Here is an 18,390-nt window from a genome sequence, read left to right as displayed (position 1 = left end):
ACAAATGGGATCTAATTAATCTACAGAGCTCCTGCATAGCAAAAGAAACTATTATCAGACTGAACAGAAAACTTACAGAATGAGAGAATATTTCTGCAATCTATCCATCTGACAAAGATCTAATATCCAGAGTCTATAAGGGACTTAAACAAATTTACAGGGAAAAAAAAAAAAACCTTTAAAAATGGGTAAAGGACATGAACAAACACTTCTCAAAAGAAGACATTCATGCACTCAACAAACATATGAAAAAGCTCAACAACACTGATCATTAGAGAAATGCAAATCAAAATCACAACCAGATACCATCTCACTCCAGTCAGAATGGTGATTATTAAAAAGTCAAGAACACACAAATGCTGGTGAGGTTTCAAGGAAAAGGGAACACTTTTATACTGTTCATGGGAGTGAAAATTAGTTCAACCACTATGAAAGACAGTGTGGCAATTCCTCAAAGACTTAGAGGCAGATATACCATTTATACCATTTGGCCCAGCAATCCCATTACTGAGTATATACCTAAAGGATTATAAATCATTCTATTATACAGATACATGTGCACACATGTTCACTGCAGCACTATTCACAACAGCAAAAACATGGAATCAGCCCAAATGCCCATCAGTGACAGACTGGATGAAGAAAAAGTGGTACATGGAATACTATACAGCCACAAAAAGGGAAAAGATCATTTCCTTTGCAGGAACCTGGATAGAGCTAGAAGCAGATGTACTTAGCAAACTAATGCAGGAACAGAAAACCAAACACCACATGCTCTCACTTATAAATGGGAGCTGAACGATGAGAACACATGAACATAGGGAGGGGAACAACACACACTGGGGCTTGTCAGTAGAGAAAGGGGAGGGAGAGCATCAGAAGAATAGCTAATGGATGCTGGGCCTAAAAGCTGGGTGATGGGTTGATCTGTGCAGCAAAGCATCACAGAACGAATTTACCTATATAACAAACCTGCACGGCCCCCAGAACTAAAAATAAAAGTTGAGGGGAAAAAAAAATGTAACATCATTGTGCCACCTCTATCTTCATGAGTTTTATTCCTTAATATTAAACATGTTTAAAGGCTTACCTAATAAACTCCCTCCTGAGAAAACATTCTCATATCTCAAAAAATTTACATTAACTGAAAAAAAGAAACAGATTTTGCTTTAACTAAGTAAGAAAAAAGCTTTTCTCTAAATCTTACCAAATCATCCCTTCTCAAAATAGGTAATTCGGGAGCATTAAAAAAAAAAAAAAGTCGCTTTCTTTTCAAAGTTCACATGTAGGATACTTTCCCTTAGGAGTGATTTCAAATGATGTACAGAGTATTCAGCTGATGGTATGTATGAAATGTATGCAACCTCAACCAGCAAGTGGAAACAAACTCAAAGTGTGTGTATGTATGCACACACATGCAAGCACCTCTACAAATGTTTATGTGTGTATTGGAGCAATCTATTAGAAATATGCCAATGGAAAAAGTTCTGAATTAGACAGTATAAAATGAGACCTGGAAAATGGATTCAACAGATACAAATTATTATGGCAGATGAACAAGTACCCTAAATATTGTCATAAGTATAATTTAAATAACTGTCATGTGATTGGAGAAGAGAAAGCCTAGTGGACATAGCCATTGAAAAAGGAAACGTGACAAGGAATAATTTGGAATAGGAAGCAGAGGAGAAAAAGAATACCAGCCTCTGATGAATAATATGTGACTCCAAGACTGCATTAGTTTTGAAGCCAACACTTAATTGGTATCTTTGAGCATTTAAATTAAAATTCTATTTTTGAGAGTTTGTGAAGAGTCTATTTAAGATTAGTAACATTGGCATAATATGCAATTAATTATTCAAACATATCTTTTGATATTGTTTCAGATGCATGAACTTGATTTTCAAGATCCAAGCATTAGAAAATGACATTTTCTATCGCATATTCTAAAACCTTAGGGTTTTACTCAACATTACATTTAAAAGTTATATGGTTCCAAAACTGGCAATGTCATTTATAAGAGCAATGTGATGTATGAGAACTAAGACTCTGTTTCTGTCTATATAAAATTATTTCTTTAAAAGTAAAAAGGGTATGATGAGAGTTATAAAATGTTTACAGATTTTACCAACATCTCCTGGGCTTCCTCTAATTTCTACAAATGTTTCCAATTTTATCATAAGTATAAAATATGATGAGAAATGGGATATGGAAAAGACTTATTGTAATCCAATAAAATTTAACACAATAAAGGTCTCACCTGGAGTATTTAAGGGGGAGAACATCTGTCATTCTTCCACTAAAATTAAACATTTCCCCAAACACATACTACCTAAAAATTCAGTGTTATCAGATACTTATAAAATATCAATGATGTATACAAAAAAATGTCCATAATGGCTACTTACTGAGTGAACACTCACGTATGCAGTGTTAGGTGTACAGCAGAGCAAAAGAAATAGCCAGCAGGCCTCAAGGAGCTGACATTCGGGGAGATGTGCCTTCCTCAGAGGAAGAGTGAGCATTAGGGAGGGCTGTCAGGGAAGAGGCCGAGGGTGTGTGAACCAGACGAAGCAAGGTGGGAAGGAATGTCCGGTAACATGACATGCAAGGCTCAGAGGTGAAAGGAAGCTGCATATGATTCTGTTTGGCTGTGAAGACTGCCAGAAAATAAAAGTCGTGAGAGAAAGGCAAGGTTAAGGTCATGAAAAGCAACATCTGAGGAGGAAATTCCTCTAAGGGCTTTTATCAGGAGAGTATCAAGTGTGTGTTGCAGAAAGAGCATGCAAACTAATTGGGGTCAAGATTTGTTACCAAAGAATCACAAAATATGTATCAATATGTGTTATGACTCTCAAAGTCTGCCACATAGAACTTGATCTAAAGTCAGAAATTATTTAGGCCAAAGTCAAATGCTTACAAAAAAACAGGCAAGTAATTAAAGTAAGTGAAGAGCCCCAGAAAATCACTGCCAAAGAGAGATGTGAGGGCAGTATGGAATGATCTCACACTTAAACAAATCCAGAAATCAAAATTCTTAGGTGACATATATTGATTGTTCAATAACAACTTTATCAACGTGCTTTTTCAAAGCACTGAAGTGCCAAACAAAATATTTGTAAAAATTATCTAACTCCACAGATTACAAGGCCATTTAAAACCGATTCTCTAAGATATAAAATTTGTGCATCAAGTTATTTGAGCTAAGCATTTTTCCCCCCAAACAACCTCACTCAATGAGATTTCTGAGAGAAAAATGCTTTAAAAACTCTGCTTTAGTGGCTATGAATGATAGAGAAAGGCAAGTTAACTAGTTCTCATTTAAGCAGAAATCTGTTTCTTGTCTTTTGTTTTCTTTTGTTTTACTGATCTCAAAGTAAAATGAATGGTCCTCAGCACTCTGAAATGATCCTAAAAGTCTCTGAATCTATGCAAATCTGAAAAGGGGAAAGTTTACAAATATGAGCCACAACAAATATGGAACATTTTTGTTTTCATCTATCAATCTCTCATCTGGTAAACAGAAATGAACACAAAAATGCTATTTCATGGATGAAAACTCTCTGAAATAGGATATTTCACTACCTAATATTGTACTCAAAGTGCTGTTTTAAATCTAGGGCAGACTGTCAGAATATCTAATACCTAGTTTATTGGGTAATTAATGAATCCAATGTATTAACATTTATAAGTAAAAAGAAAAAAATCAAGTTACATATACATGCTTATCGAGGATGTATAGTTGTCCCTCTGTACACATGAGGATTGGTTCCAGGACCACCCACATATAACTAAATCTGCACAGCATAAGTTCCAGAGACATCCTGCAGAACCCTCATGCAAAAAAAGTCAGCCCTCTATAATACAAGTTTTATATCCCACAAATCCACATCTGGTTGAAAACAAAGCCACATATAACTGAGCAGTTCCAACCTGTGTTGTTCAAGGGTCAACTGTAAATTGTTACCAGGAAAAATCTTCAGCTCCTTACCAACATTAATTTTTGCATAGCAAACACATATGTAACTCTTAAATGTAATTAACATAATACAGGAAAATTTTAATTATCCATGATCCTATGCCCAAAAACAACTACTTTACATTTTTAATCTATAATGACACTAATACATAAAGGTTTTCGGTACCAATGAAACTGCCAGTTAAATAGCAATTCTACCTCCAACCCAATGCTACTATTGTAACGACCACCATCGATACATATTTTAAAGCGTATCTTCCCACAGCAATCAAACTGGGCACCAATCCTTGGAGACATCTCTTCTATGAATGACTGCGAATATCCTAATGAAAGAAAACTAAAAAACCTCAATTGCAAATTGAATGCCATCTTTTCCATGAAGATAGAATGCATTCTCAAATACATCACAAGCACAACCCTGACAGCAATTTGAACATTTCACAGTATAAAATGAGTAAAACAAAAGAAGGGTGGGAGAAGTAGTAAGAGAAAGGAGGATGATATTATCCATTTTCTAAAAAAAAAAAAAAAAAAAAAAATGCTCAACTTAAAATGATTCATGATAGCATTTTTTTACAGAGAAGCTCCTCCTAAGTGAAAGTTTTTGATATTATACACTATAAGAGAACTAAATAGAATATAATTATTATATATAATTTTAAACTTCCATATGAATCTATCATTTTTCCCTAACAAAACCCTGTAAGTTACAGATTACGTCACAAGTTTAAAGAAGAGGAAAATGAAGTTCAGGAAAGAGGAGTGAGCCATACAGTGTCTGAAACATAAAAGAGCTAGGGATAGATGAGCCGGACTTGAACTGAGGTCTACTCTTTCCAAATCTCATGCTTTGGTTAACACAAGAATTCTTGGAACACTCAGAGTGCAGGCAGTGTCCTTTAATAATTATTGTCCAAACCAAAAGCTTTAGAATTATTCCCAAGAAAAGGTTATCTACCTGCACAATGCTTCTAACCAGATGATAACTCCCACATACTAGTATTATCTGTATTCTATTGTTCAAAGCCATAATTGCCAAGGAATGTTTCTGGAAACAATAAATGCTTTTTAAAAAACTTTTCAAAGATATTCAATGAGGTGTTTATTCTAAAGAATAAATCATAATTATCTCTCAAAAAATTAAAATGAAGCATAGAAATTTATTATACATTGTATAGTATTTCTTTGGAAAGTATTTTTATTTAAAACAAAAGATTAGTTGTTTGATTTAGATAGTATTCTAGCAAACCCATTTTTTAAAAAATGATCTGTTCTTTTTCCTTGTTTTAAAGTACTATGCTTATTAGGTTTATTCATACCAAAATATTTATTTATCAGTTACACAGTTACAAAATGGCATACATAAAGGTTAAATTTTATTTTGCTTTAAATCAAACAGATTTCAAGTTCCAGATCTGCAACTGTTGTACATATGAACTATAACAATGTTTTTATTTGAAAAATTATTTTGAATCTAATATGCATTATTTTCTATATATACCACTTTGATAACTGTGGTTCACTGTGTAAGATAACACATGCTATTTTCTTCTTCCAATTCTGTTTGGAAATGAACTCCAAATGAATAGAATATGTCAACGACATGTCTCATTGAAAAAGGATTAACACAGTAAACTATACTCCACATTTACAAATAAGCAGTTTCATTGTTAAAAGATGCTTGCAGCTTTTCATTCTCACCACAGATTTTCACTATATGTCCATTGTTCATAGAGGATCATGCTTCCTAGGGAGAAAAGTTCTTTTAAATCAAGTAAAAGGGTTTTTTCTGTATCACAGGATAATCATAAGATAGAGTACCCCTAAAGGGAATCAAGGTGGCTCTTCAATAATTGAACACTCTGTCCTGAATTGCCACATTAAATTATCACATACTGTGAATTTGCACCCTCTGAGAAAAAAAAATTTTCAAAATGCCTGAATTGTATTGATTCTAAATGACAAAAAAACGCAAAGACAAGAAGCAGTTTCATGTACTTGACTAAATAATATCTGGGTCGATCAAGAATTCCAGAGACCTGTCTAAAGATGGTAAGTCCATCATTATTCTAAGTAAGCACCTTATGCTACCTACAATAGATACAAGTAGACTTACACAATTATATTCCAGCCAAATGCTAAAGCATGTTTTTCTCTCAAGACATTTATCAGATTATGACCCTAATATAATCTAACCAGAAGATAACAACAAGTTTCCTCAGATTCTATAAGGGAAAAATCCAATGAAGACTTAACTCCATTGGCAGTGTTTCACACAGTACTCATAATAATTGTCATACTAAAAGAGCTATCTTACTCAAAACGAGTAATATGAAATAGACCATAGTATATATTAATATGGGTATTATTCAGTTATTGTGTTTTAACTGAAAATTAGTCCAAAAGCCTGTCATTCTGTAGGACAGACTGATTCCGTTCACCCGTTGCTAAATTAAACATTTTCTGCTTTCCCTGCATCTCATTAAACATGCTATTACAAGTTTAAATAACTCTGTGCTTTCATTTACACAATCACCCATTTTGCTATTGTTTACAGCAACCTAATTTGGCACATAATAATTCAGGCAGCATTGGATTTGTATTACACTGAAGTATTAATTTTTAATATAATTGCATTCTTTAGTCCAACAAAAGCTAGTTCAGTAGGGATTTTACTCATGTGAGTCTTCCATTATTACACAAGGCAAATTCTTCAAAGACTCTGCACCTTTCTTTGCCCTACAGATTCATTTCTCTATAAATTAAAAACTCATTATAAGCTTATTTAAACTAGCTTATATGCTTAAATAACACAGTGAATTATTACATTGGTACAAAATATATGGCCCATACATCTTTAAAACACCTTTTCCTAAAGAATATTTGATTCAATAATTAAGTAAGGCATGTTTTCCTAATACAATGATATGTAATTACTAAACCCCACAACTTCACATGGTTACTAAAGAAACTCTTAGAACACCAATAAAATAATGATAACTAAGAGTTGTTCCTTTATGCTTCCTACTGCCACAAATCTCAGAGATGCAGTTATTTGGAGGAATACATTAAAAGATAAGTTAACATGTCATCCCACAAATGTGAGTGATCACAGGGTAAAATGGACATACTCAAGAAGAAAAAAGATGAATTGATTGAAAACAAGTAGATGAAGGGTAAAATACAAAATATGTTCAAAGGTAGTAGGGCCTTAATCATTAATTACCATCTATATTGTTCACTCATATTTATATAGCTTCTACATGATGGCTCATAAATATTAATACCATTTAAAATACTGGTTTTATAAAGAAAGCATTTTTTTTAATTTTTAATTTTTGTTTCTTTATTTTGAAACAGAGTCTTACTGTTTCGAAAAAACAGAGTAAGAATGCAATGGCACAATCTTGGCTCCCAGCCACCTTCGCCTTCCAGGTTCAAGCGATTCTCATGCCTCATCCTCCCAAGTAGCTGGAATTACAGGTGCCCACCACCATGCTGGGCTACTTTTTGTATTTTTAGTAGAGACAGGGTTTTGCCATGTTGATCAGGCTGGTCTCAAGCTCCTGACTTCAAGTGATCTGCCCACCTTGGCTTCCCAGAGTGTTAGGTGTTAGTATTACAGGCATGAGCCACTGTACCTAGCCAGAAAACATATTTTTGAAATAAATGTGTTAAAACTACACTTTTCAGTACTTATATTAAACCTGAATGGCTACTATCACATGGTTAAATGAGGAAATAAAATAATTAATTATAACTATGCATACCTTTGGCAATTTAACCATCGTGTGAACTGTACGTACACAAACCTAGATGGTACAGCCTACTACATACCTAGGCTATACGGTATAGCCTATTGCTCCTAGGCTACAAACCTGTACAACATGTGACTGTACTGAATACTGTAAGCAACTGTGAGACAATAAGTATTTGCATATTTAAACATATCTAACCTGTCTAAACATAGAAAAGATAGAGCAGAAATCTGATATAAAAGATTAAAAATGGTACCTCTGTATAGTGTGTACAAGCTCCATGAATGGAGCTTACAGTTTTGGAAGCTGCTCTGGGTAAGTCAGTGACTAGTGAGTGAATGTAAAGGCCTACGACAGTACTGCACTACTGTAGACTTTATAAGCACTGTACGTTTGGGCTACACAAAAATTTTTGTTAATTTTTCTTCAATAATTAAGAATTATTACGCTGGCTCATGCCCGTAATCTGAAAACTTTGGGAAGCTGAGGCAGGAAGATCATTCAAGGCCAGGAATTTGAGACCAGCCTGGGCAACGTAGTCTATGTTTAATTTTAATTAAAAATTTATTAAAATTAGCCGGGACTGGTGATGCGTGCCTGTAGTCCTAGCTACTCAGGACGCTGAGGCAAGGCGATGTCTTGAGGCCAGGAATTCAAGGATGCAGTAAGCTATAAATAAACCACTACACTCCATCCTGGGAGACAGAGTGATTCTGTCTCTAAAAAATAATTTAAAAATGATAGTAATACATTAAGCTTAGCTTACTGTATAATTTTATAACTTTTAAAATCTTAAAAAAATTTTTTTTTTTTTTTTAATAAGCCTACGGCACCCGGTATTCCCAGGCAGTCTCCCATCCAAGTACTAACCAGGCCTGACCCTTCTTTGCTTCCGAGATCAGACGAGATCGGGCACATTCAGGGTGGTATGGCCGTAGGCTAAAGTCTTAAATTTTTGACTCTTGTAATAGCACAGCTTTAAAAAAAATTATAGCTGTAGAGAAATACTTTCCTTTAAACCATTATAAATCATTTTCTATTTTAAAAAATCATTTCCTTTTTTAAATGTTTTCCTTAAAAACTAAGACACAAACACACAAATTAGCCTAGATCTACACAGGGTCCGGATCAGCAATATCACTGCCTTCTACCTCCATATCTTATCTCATTGGAAGGTCTTCAGGGGCAAAAACATGCATGGAGCTGTCATCTCCTATCGTAACAATGCCTTCTTCTGGAATGCCTACGGAAGGGCCTGCCTAAGGCTGTTTTACTATTAACTTTTGCTGTTGTTTCGGTAGAAGAACTATACTCTAAAATGATTAAAATAATAGTATAGTAAATACATAAGCCAGTAACAGAGTTGCTATCATGATCAAGTATTATGTAATGTATATAATTGTATGGGCTAGACTTTTATACAACTGGCAGCACAATAGGTTTGTTTATACCAGCATCACCACAAATGTACCAGTAGTGCATTGTGCTACAATGTTATGATGGCTATGACTTCACTAGGCAATAATAGGACTATTTCCGCTCCATTATAATTTTATGGGACCACCATCATATATGCAGCTCATTGTTAATCAAAACATCATTACGTGGCTCATGAATGTATGTCAAGTTGTACAAAACTGGGGTTAAGCTACACCGTCCCCTTGGCCAGGTCACTACAGAGCAGAATCTGGTATAAGGTAATTCATTTTTAGACCTAATCTAGAGAGATTATGTTAACTAAAAGAACAAAGTAGATTTTAAATTTTGGGATGGCACCTATAAGATAATGTGAAGGTCTCTGCCTATAAAGATATTTTTTCATAACAAGATTCTTATACACCTTGGAAGTCTATTTTGCAAAACAATTTCATCATAATGGGTCATGTTACTTTAGAAAATGTATAAGAATAAGTCATTTTCATATGAAATATGAGGAGGAGACTGTTTCTCTAAAAGTGTATACAATCAAAACAGATATTAAAAATTACAGACATAAAAATTATATTACAAATATATGACAGAATTTTTGACTGTCCTATCAAGTTTCCCATTTGTTAATCTGATAAAACCAGACCAGCTTAAATTAAATCAGTAGATTATGATAATTTTTAAATGGTAATTCTTACTACTCTTGATTACAGCATAAATACAGATGGGGATAAAAAACCATGATGTTTAAAATGAGGGATATTTGGAATCAAGAAGGAAAATTCCAGGAAGCAGAGCACTGTGAATCTCAGGAAAAATGTCCCCTTCTCTATTTAACATGTAACTCTTAGTATAACGTAACAAGTTCATAGGTCCAAAACCTTCCATTAACTTCTTTAAGTTGATCTGTTTAATAACATGATAAGCATTTAATTACAGCTAATTTCTCCACAGCCTTTAAATACAGGATAAAGATGAACAAGTGTCCTGAAAGTTCTCTCATCATAGTTTAGCTCTCTGAGGTAAGCGAACCTCATAATAATCCCTGCACCAAGACCTCCCCACAACATGATTTCCCTCTCTGACTGCATCCCACTGAAATACTGACATAGTTGCTGTTCTCTGTGTATAATACAAATGAAATTAATGAAAACTAATAAAGGAATTATCAATCTTTGTCTTATGTGACCAAGTCAGAACTATTTTTAAAAAGCGATTACCAATCTAAATTCCCTTTATTTTCTCATTCAGGGCTTCATTCATTAAGCACATTATGAAGATCAACTATGAAATAAATTACCAAGTATTTAACAGAACTCAGGAAGGCTACAGCCTAGTGAATAAGACAAATACTTTCTAGGGTAAGTATAACATAACATGTAAATAACATATCAGACAGAGGCACTGGTTTCTATAGGAGAATTCTTAATCCAGACTACAGAAAATAAAGTGAAACATCAGGAAATGGCCTTAGGCTAAATCAACAAGGAGCTAGTTATTCAGATGATTCAGATAGGCCATTTCAGGCAAAAAATTCAGGAACAAAATGCATTAAGACCTTCGGGGGAAAGACACATATGTATGAGTGAGAAAGAAACTGCACTGAGGTCAGAAAGGTAAGCAAGGCCTTGGGTGTCATACTAAGAAATATGGATTTTATCCTGAAGGCTATGGGGAAAGACTGAAGATTATTAAGCAGGAGAGAGAGACAAGACCAGAGTTGACTTTTTAAAAGATGTTTAAAACAATATACCAGTAGCCTGTTAGCATATGACTATGTTAATTTAAGTGAGAAATGATGAGGTCCTCAGCCAAGATAGTGGTGGTAGGGATTCAGAAAGGAAGAGCTGAATCAATAAATACAGAGTAGAACCTACTATGGGCGGGTATCATTCAAGGTACTATGAATAAACAATAAACAAAAATCTCATCCTATAGGAACTTTTATTTTAATGGCACACAATCTATAAACAAGATAAATAAATAAAATAGTAGTGTTTCAGATAAGGATAAGTATGAAAGAGAAAAAGGCTGGAAAGAGGAAGAGACTATATCAGGGAGTGGGGTTGAAATCTTATATAGAGTAGCCAGGGATGGTTAGTAAAGGCTCAAATGAAGTTCAGGAGCAGGCTATGAGAAGATCCGAGTCCAGAGCATTTCCATAGTAAGGAAGAGCTAGTACGATGGCCCTGCAGCAGGGCTATGCTTAACATGAGTGTGAGAAAAGAAATGGGAGCGGGGGCTGGAAAAGGAGGCAGTTGACTACGTCTACGCCCCTTGTCCTCTGAAGTCCTAAGTAAATAGACTAATAGTATTTATCCAAGAGGCAAAAACAATCTCTGAAACACCTGTAGCAAGATGTCCCCAGCTAAAGATTACCTACAGTAAACAGAACCTAAGATTTATGAGGTATGTTTTCTTAGATAATATCTTAAACAGAACTGTCTCAAGTATTAAATGGAGATTTCATAATTTAAATATTCCTGCTGTATGAGGTAATCTCATGAGCATCATATGGAGACTTCATCTGTTCTGAGCCAGGGAATACTGTCCAATATGGAAAGGACCTTGGAAGCTGCCCTTGATATCCTGGACCTCTCTCTCTCTCATATGTCTAAGAATTTAGAATGCCTGTGTCTTTGACGTTAATTAATAGAGTCTGATACTGGGCAAGGTCTCCAATACATGTTTATCTGATTTGACAGGCTGGTCCTGTATGTTTGCTTAGGGAGGAAGAGCCCGGTGTGAATGGAAGGGGAGTCATTAAAAAAAAAATGAGTTCAGAGGTTTAACGAGTGGTCAGCTAATATAGTCCCCTGAAAGCCACTGTAAGGCCTTTGACTTTTACTCTGAGAGAAGCAGGAAAACATTGAAGGGTCTGGAGTAGAAAAGTGACACGGTAAGTGTTACTGGTGTCTTCAGAAAATACTGTAAGGTGCCAAGGACAGAAACAAGGAGACCAGTTAGGAAGCAGGTGACAGATGTTGGTGGCTGGGAAAGGTACGGATAGTGAAAAGAAGTATTTTTGCATATATTTTGAAGAAAGAACCAAAAGATTTCCCAACAGAGTGGATGTAAAATATGAAAACAGTAAAGAAAGAGGATTCAAGGAAAACCTCAAGTTATGCTCTGAACATGTGGAAGGATAAAACAGCTATTTGTTGAAATGGGGAGAACCAGGGGCAGCAGTTTAAATAGGAATGAAGAAAAGTTCTGCTTTGGATATACTGGCTTCCAAATCTAAGTAAGCATCTAAATGCAGATGAGAAGGGGACCATTGGAAATATGAGTCTGGATGTATAGGAAAGAAGTCTGGGACAGAGAGATAAATTTGGGAGTCATCAGCATATCAATGTGTTTTTAAACCACAAGCCTGGATGAAATCACAAAGACAGTAACTGTTTCCAGAGAAGACATCCATGAACTGGTACCCGGCGTGCTCCAATTATTGGAGATTAGTAAAAGGAAGAGGAACAAGCAAAGATGACTGAGTAGTGACTAGTGAAACTAGAGACACACCAGGAGAGCATGGCTTTGCTGGAAGCCAGGGAAGGAAGCATTTCAAAACACAAAGAATGAGCATCTGTGCCTTTTTAACAGTAAAGAAAAACGAGGATTAAAATTTGTCCATTGGATTCAGCGACATGTAGGGCACTGGTGACCTGAATAAGAAGAGATATGTAAAAGGCAAAACACATCAATTTTAGATATCTAAAAATAATTCCTAATGTTCTGACTAGGACAAATGGGTAGGTGATAGAATAGCTGCAGATGGACGTAGTGAGTACAGTTTCAATACTCCACAATCAGCTTCAAAGTATAAGGAAAAATTCTCAATTATGTTTCTAACTAATAAAGTGTTTACACTTGAAGTGAAATATAAACACATTAACACAAAATCAAGGAAAAAAGTCTCACATCATACAGTTCACTATTTTTCACCTGTCTCTTAAAATGAGATAATGACCATCACCTGATAAGGACATGGGCTCGTTTACCAAAAACAATTATCTTGGATTTAAAGGCTTTCTCTATTTAAGAGGAGAGATTCAGATTTAGGACTACAAGCTTGCCCAACAGTGTCAAATCTTCTGGGTAGAGAAGATATTTCAAAATCAGACATTTCTGCTGGAAATAGCAGATGGGAAATTTGTTTTATTTTATACATATCCTCTTGGCAAATATATCTCTGAAAAACTTGCCATGCAGAAATTAATTGTCTAAGCAATATTTTTTTTTTTTAAGTTTTCACCCAACAGGAATCAAACCTGTGAATAGAGAATTTAAGGTTGGATACCAGCACTATTTTTAACTTGATTACAAAGCAGAAACTGAAAAGGCCAGGTGCTGACTAGCTAGTTACAGGGAAAATTAGATGATGAGATTGACATCCAAGGAAAATGCATGGCCAACTACAACGCTGTCCCGCTACCTTAATGCCAGGGATACTGGATATGGAAACAGCCATCCAATTCTAGACTCCGTTGAAGAAGCAGTTTTCTCATATTGGTAAATGTGGTGCAGGGTAGAGAAAGGGCTAAATCTCCCAGAAGTGAAGCTTTGGTACCTACAGTTGTGCAGCATATTATGCTGTAGGGCAGGAACCAATGGGAAAGGACACTGATATAATGAATTCCCCCTATTAAATTCCAATCCTGAGTTGGGTGGGAGGTGCCGCAGCAAAAGTTCTGGGCACTGGAGCCGGCGGCTCGTGCCATGGAGCCGAGCCCCAACGTGTCCCCTGGAACTTCCCGCTCCTTCAAGCAGGAGTGAACCAAAGACAAAACCGCATGATTATCTCAATAGATGCAGAGAAGGCCTTCAACAAAATTCGACAGCCCTTTATGCTAAAAACTCTTAATAAATTAGGTATAGATGGAATGTATCTCAAAATAATAAAAGCTATTTATGACAAACCCACAGCCAATATCATACTGAATGGGCAAAACCTGGAAGCATTCCCTTTGAAAACTGGCACTAGACAAGGATGCCCTCTCTCACCACTCCTATTCAACATAGTATTGAAAGTTCTAGCCAGAGGAATCAGGTAAGAAAAAGAAATAAAGGGTATTCAATTACGAAAGGAGGAAGTCAAATTTCTCTATTTGCAGATGACATGATTTTATATTTAGAAAACCCCATCGTTTCAGCCCAAAATCTCCTGAAACTGATAAGCAACTTCAGCAAAGTCTCAGCATACAAAATCAATGTGCAGAAATCACAAGCATTCCTATACTCCAATAATAGACAGAGAGCCAAATCATGAGCAAACTCCCATTCACAATTCCTACAAAGAGAATAAAATACCTAGGAATACAACTAACAAAGGATGTGAAGGACCTTTTCAAGGAGAACTACAAAGCACTGCTCGAGGAAATAAGAGAGGATGCAAAACGATGGAGAAACATTCTATGCTAATGGTTAGGTAGAATCAATATCATGCAAATGGCCATACTGCAAGCTACCAGTTACCTTCCTCACAGAACTGGAAAAAAACACCTTAAACTTCATAAGGAACCAAAGAAGAGCCCATATAGCCAAAACAATCCTAAGCAAAAAGAAAAAAGCTGGAGGCAGCACACTACCTGACTTCAAACTATACTACAAGGCTACAGTAATCAAAACAGCATGACACCGGTACCAAAACAGAGATATAGACAAATGGAACAGAACAGAGACTTCAGAAGTCATGCCACACACCTACAACCATCTGATTTTTGACACTTGACAAAAACTAGCAATGGGAAAAGGATTCCCTATTTAATAAATGGTGTTGGGAAAATTAGCTAGTCATGTGCAGAAGGCAGAAACTGGATCCCTTCCCTACACCTTATACAAAAATTAACTCCAGATGGATTAAAGATTTAAAAATAAGACCTAAAACCATAAAAACCCCAGAAGAAAACCTAGGCAATGCCATTCAGGACACAGGCATTGGCAAAGACTTCATGACTAAACCATCAGAAGCAATGGTAACAAAAGCTGAAATAGAAAAATGGAGTCTAATTAAACTTAAGAGCTTCTGCACAGCAAAAGAAACAATCATTAGGGTGAACCAGCAACCAACAGAATGGGAAAAAATTTTTGCAATCTACCCATTTGACAAAGGGCTAATATCCAGAATCTACAAAGAACCAAAACAAATATACAAGAAAAAAACAAACCCATTCAAAAGTGGTGAAGGATATGAACAGACACTTTTCAAAAGAAGACATTTATGCAGCCAACAAACATGAAAAAATGCTCATGATCACTAGTCATTAGAGAAATGCAAATCAATACCACATTGAGATACCATCTCACGCCAGTTAGAATGGCGATCATTAAAAATTCTGGAAACAACAGATGCTGGAGAGAATGTGGAGAAATAGGAACACTTTTACACTGTTGGCGGGAGTGTAAATTAGTTCAACCATTATGGAAGACAGAGTGGCGATTCCTCAAGGACCTAGAAATAGAAATTCCATTTGACCCAGCAGTCTCATTACTAGGTATATACCCACAGGATTATAATCATTCTGTTATAAAGATACATGCACATGTATGTTCACTGCAGCATTGTTTACAATAGCAAAGATTTGGAACCAACTCAAATGTCCATCAATGATAGACTGGATAAAGACAATGTGGCACATATACAGCATGGAATACTATACAGCCATCAAAAAGGATGAGTTCATGTCCTTTGCATGGACATGGATGGATCCAGAAACCATCATTCTCAGCAAACTGACACAAGAACATAAAACCAAACACCTCATGTTCTCACTCATTAGTGGATGTTGAACAATGAGAACACATGGACACAGGGAGAGGAACATCATACACTGGGGTCTGTTGCCAGGTGAGGGGCTAGGAGAGGATAGCAAGCGGTGGGGAGATTGGGAAGGCATAACATGAGGAGAAATACCTAATGTAGGCGATGGGGGGATGGATGCAGCAAACCACATGGCATGTGTATACCTATGTAACAATTTTGCAAGATCTGCACATGTACCCCAGAACTTAAAGTAAAATAAAAATAAAAAAATTCCAATCCTTTGTTACTTGCACCTTTTACACAAGTAAGCAAGAGTTAACTGTTTAAAGCAAGCTTGTTTACAGATCATTGGAAACAATTATCAACTTGATGAGCTTGAAAGAGCTGTGAGATAACTTAGTACTAATCTAAAGAGATAGACAACATTTCTAAAATGTTGCTTATTTTAGCAGAAAACAGTTTAAGGCAGATTCCTTTCCACATGGTTCAGCTGACAGCCAGCTGCCCACATACATTCACGTGAGTACATTCTCTCCAACTGTCTCTGAACATAGAACAGGCTATATTACTAAAAGCCTTTTTCTGTTGGAAATGTATTCTATTCTATTAAACATTTTTTCTCCTAGGCCTTGGCTGCATTTTCATGAGCAGTATAGTGAACCCAAATCAAAATCTCAACTTTTTATTGAGATCTCTGATTGTCAATGGAATCTCATAAATATCAATTTGATTTAACAAACCCTTTTGGAGCAGTGATAATTTGTCAGGAGCTGTACTAATGAAAAGATGATTTAGAGACCAATGCGCATCATCAAGGATTGAACGAGGGGATCAGCAGGAACAAAGAAATTAGCAAAAAAATTCATGGAAGGGACAATATTTGAGATGGACTGTGAAACATGGCTAGGGATTTAAATGGTAGAAAAGCATTCCTAAAAGAAAACACGATGTGCAAAGACCAAGATGGGCAGAAGCATTGAGTCTGCACAGGCCCAAGAAAGGCCTGCTGAGAAATTGCTCAAGATCTCAAAGTAGCAGAGTGAGATGATCCAGGTTTGGTTTTTTTTTTTTTTTTTTTTTTTTTAAAACTAGACTAGGGACAGGATAATGCAGGATAAAGCCCTAAAAATATGAGAGTGAGAGAGAAAAATATAAGCATTTGTGGTCAAGAAAAGACATGACAGAGGGTTTCTGTTTTTATCCAGGGACATTTAAAGAAAAATAGATTTTTGTAGGCATTACAAGATTAGAGTCTACATGACTGGGTTAACGACTGGCTACCCAGTTGGTGAGGCCTTCCCTGACCAACCTATCCTAAAATCACAGCAACCTGCTTTTACATATAACCCCCATGCCTCTTTTTGAGTTGATTTTTTTAAATAGAACTTACCACGACCTGATATATTTTAAACATGTTTAAACATATATTAAAGCATATTTTACTAAGTGTATTGTCTTTCTTAAATATAATGTAATATTTATGAGGACAGTGACTGCTATATCTCTACAACCACATGTACTAATTCACTAAATGAATAAATACATGAATGAACATAAAAATGAATGAAATCTAATGCTGTCATTAAAAGAAACCAGGGGGCCAGGCGCAGTGGCTCACACCTGTACTCCCAGCACTTTGGGAGGCCAAGGAGGGTGGACCACTTGAGGTCAGGAGTTCAAGACCAGCCTGGCCAACATGGTGAAACCATGTCCCTGCTAAAAATACAGTAATTAGCCAGTGGCGGCACAGGCCTGTAATCCCAGCCTCTGGACAGCTGAGACAGGAGAAGTGTCTGAACCCAGAAGACAGGTTGCAGTGAGCCAATACTGCACCACTGCACTCCCACCTGGGAGACAGAGCTAGACTCCGCTTCAATAAAAAGGAGTGGGGGAACCATGGGGTTGGGGTTTTTTTCCCCCCTGAGTTATGAGGCAACAGACAATTAAAAAAATAAAAAATAAAAAAAGCATTAGGCAGGCTCAAGAGACCTAGGTTCTATCTCCAGCTCTGGCACTAAGAACATCTGTCAGTTTAGGCAAGTCATTTTTCTTCCACAAAGTGTATTTCTTTCATCTATAAAATTGGGACGTAATTGAACTTACATATGCCCACTGTAAATCCCCAGTTAAATAGCAAAGACTATGGTATTTTCCTGCTAGACATATGAAATTGCCACATTTTTGTCATGCCACTGCCCTCTTATACATGTGGTTAAAATCGCTTACCCAGAAAGAACTTATGATGCAACGGACACGCTTCCATTTAAGAGAATGTTTACAAACAGCAGCTCTCCTATTTCTTGAATCAAGCGCAGCATGAGCAAGGTCACAGCCTCATCTAAATGAAGAAAGCAGTCAAAGCCCGGTTTCTTTGATCAATTTCTCTACCCCAGCTTTCCAATGATCCAGAAAGCTTGTTTCCACAAAGGCCACCCTTAACTGATTCAATACCATGTTTTCTGGAT

General features: G+C 36.1%; 1 protein-coding gene and 1 non-coding gene across 3 annotated transcripts in view; both read right to left on the bottom strand.

The window, feature by feature from the left end:
• Nucleotides 1-18,390, bottom strand: part of IMMP2L (inner mitochondrial membrane peptidase subunit 2) — an 880,842-nt gene that overhangs the window by 567,378 nt on the left and 295,074 nt on the right. The window lies entirely within an intron of this gene.
• On the bottom strand, nt 8,559-8,677 carry LOC119469046. The gene has a single exon (XR_005197866.1). It is a non-coding gene; the product is annotated as a 5S ribosomal RNA (ribosomal RNA).

The sequence above is a fragment of the Cebus imitator genome, unplaced genomic scaffold (genome assembly GCF_001604975.1).
Source record: "Cebus imitator isolate Cc_AM_T3 unplaced genomic scaffold, Cebus_imitator-1.0 Scaffold554, whole genome shotgun sequence".
Classification (NCBI taxonomy): Eukaryota; Metazoa; Chordata; class Mammalia; order Primates; family Cebidae; genus Cebus; species Cebus imitator.
This window is presented reverse-complemented; position numbering and strand designations above follow the sequence as displayed.